At 42.7% G+C, this 2763-nt stretch overlaps 1 non-coding gene across 1 annotated transcript; it reads right to left on the bottom strand.

Annotated features, from left to right (window-relative positions):
• Positions 1-314: 314 nt before the first annotated feature.
• Positions 315-422, bottom strand: LOC112752197 (small nucleolar RNA R71). Its single transcript, XR_003176642.1, has one exon. It is a non-coding gene; the product is annotated as a small nucleolar RNA R71 (small nucleolar RNA).
• Positions 423-2763: the final 2341 nt, after the last annotated feature.

The following is a 2763-nucleotide window of genomic DNA, read 5'->3' as shown; positions in this document are numbered from 1 at the left end:
TCTCCATTCCTGCCATTGGAGCAAACAACTTTGAGCTGAAACCTCAATTAGTTTCTCTGATGCAGCAGAAGTGCAAGTTTCATGGACTTCCATCTGAAGATCCTTTTCAGTTCTTAACTGAATTCTTGCAGATTTGTGATACTGTTAAGACTAATGGAGTAGATCCTGAAGTCTACAGGCTCATGCTTTTCCCATTTGCTGTAAGAGACAGAGCTAGAATATGGTTGGACTCTCAACCTAAAGATAGCCTGAACTCTTGGGATAAGCTGGTCACGGCTTTCTTAGCCAAGTTCTTTCCTCCTCAAAAGATGAGCAAGCTTAGAGTGGATGTTCAAACCTTCAAACAAAAAGATGGTGAATCCCTCTATGAAGCTTGGGAAAGATACAAACAATTGACCAAAAAGTGTCCTTCTGACATGCTTTCAGAATGGACCATCCTGGATATATTCTATGATGGTTTATCTGAGCTATCAAAGATGTCATTGGATACTTCTGTAGGTGGATCCATTCACCAAAAGAAAACACCTGCAGAAGCTCAAGAACTCATTGACATGGTTGCAAATAACCAGTTCATGTACACTTCTGAAAGGAATCCTGTGAATAATGGAACGCCTATGAAGAAGGGAGTTCTTGAAGTTGATACTCTGAATGCCATATTGGCTCAGAACAAAATATTGACTCAGTAAGTCAATAAGATTTCTCAGAGTCTGAATGGAGTGCAAGCTGCATCCAACAGTACTCAAGAGGCTTCTTATGAAGAAAAAGCTTATGATCCTGAGAACCCTGCAATAGCAGAGGTGAATTACTTAGGTGAACCTTATGGAAACACCTATAACTCATCAAGGAGAAATCATCCAAATTTCTCATGAAAGGATCAAAAGCCTCAACAAGGCTTTAATAATGGTGGAAGAAACAGGTTTAGCAATAGCAAGCCTTTTCCATCATCCACTCAGCAACAGACAGAGAATTTTGAGCAGAATCCATCTAGCTTAGCAAACTTAGTCTCTGATCTATCTAAGGCCACTGTAAGTTTCATGAATGAAACAAGGTCTTCCATTAGAAATTTGGAAGCACAAGTGGGCCAGCTGAGTAAAAGGATCACTGAAATCCCTCCTAGTACTCTCCCAAGCAATACAGAAGAGAATCCAAAAGGAGAGTGCAAGGTCATTGACATAAGCACCATGGTCGAACCTATAAGGGAAGGAGAGGACGTGAATCCCAAGGAGGAAGACCTCCTGGGACGTCCAGTGGTCAATAAGGAGCTTCTCTCTGAGGAACCAAAGGACTCTGAGGCTCATCTAGAGACCATAGAGATTCCATTGAATCTCCTTATGCCATTCATGAGCTCTGATGAGTATTCCTCTTCTGAAGAGAATGAGGATGTTACTGAAGAGCAAACTGCCAAGTTTCTTGGTGCAATCATGAAGCGGAATGCCAAATTATTTGGTATTGAAACTTGGGAAGATGAACCTCCCTTGTTCATCAATGAACTAAGTGATCTGGATCAACTGACATTGCCTCAGAAGAGACAGGATCCTGGAAAGTTCATAATACCTTGTACCATAGGCACCATGATCTTTAAGGCTCTGTGTGACCTTGGTTCAGGAATAAACCTCATGCCCCTCTCTGTAATAGAGAAACTGGGAATCTATGGGGTGCAAGCTGCTAGAATCTCATTAGAAATGGCAGATAATTCAAGAAAACAGGCTTATGGACAAGTAGAGGACGTGTTAGTAAAGGTTGAAGGCCTTTACATCCCTGCTAATTTCATAGTCTTGGATACTGGAAAGGAAGAGGATGAATCCATCATCCTAGGAAGACCTTTCCTACCCACAGCAAGAGCTGTGATTGATGTGGACAGAGGAGAATTGATCCTTCAAATAAATGAGGACAACCTTGTGTTTACAACTCAAGGATCTCTCTCTGCATCCATGGAGAGGAAGCATAAAAAGCTTCTCTCAAAGCAGAGTCAAACAAAGCCCCCACAGTCAAACTCTAAGTTTGGTGTTGGGAGGCCACAACCAAACTCTAAGTTTGGTGTTGAACTCCCATATCCAAACTCTAAGTTTGGTGTTGGAGAGTCTCAATAATGCTCTGAACATCTGTGAGGCTCCATGAGAGCCCACTGTCAAGCTATTGACATTAAAGAAGCGCTTATTGGGAGGCAATCCAATGTTTATTTATCTAACTATATTTTTGTTTTTCATGTTTTCTTAGGTTCATGATCATGTGGAGTAACAAAATAAATATAAAAATTGGAAACGGAATCAAAAACAGCAGAAGAAAAATTACACCCTGGAGGAAGCACCTGCCTGGCGTTCAACGCCAGAACAGAGCATGGTTCTGGCGCTGAACGCCCAAAATGGGCAGCATCCTGGCGCTGAACGCCCAGAACAAGCATGGTTCTGGCGTTCAACGCCAGAAATGGCAACAAATGGGCGTTGAACGCCCAAAATGGGCACCAACCTGGCGCTGAACGCCCAGAGTTGTGTGTAAGGGCATTTTACATGCCTAAATTGGTGCAGGGATATAAATTCCTTGACACCTCAGGATCTGTGGACCCCACAGGATCACCTTAGGATCTGTGGACCCCACAGGATCCCCACCTACCTCATCATCTCTCTTTCCATTCATGATCATCCCTTCTGTTTTCCATTTACCACTCACATCCATACACCTACCTACCTTCAAAATTCAACATCTCTTTCCCACCCAATCCCACCCATATGGCCGAATACACACATCCCTCCATCTCCTCCATAT

Source organism: Arachis hypogaea, chromosome 15 (genome assembly GCF_003086295.3).
Source record: "Arachis hypogaea cultivar Tifrunner chromosome 15, arahy.Tifrunner.gnm2.J5K5, whole genome shotgun sequence".
In the NCBI taxonomy this organism is placed as follows: Eukaryota; Viridiplantae; Streptophyta; class Magnoliopsida; order Fabales; family Fabaceae; genus Arachis; species Arachis hypogaea.
Note: the sequence above shows the minus strand (reverse complement) of the source record. Positions and strands in the feature narration are given on the sequence as shown.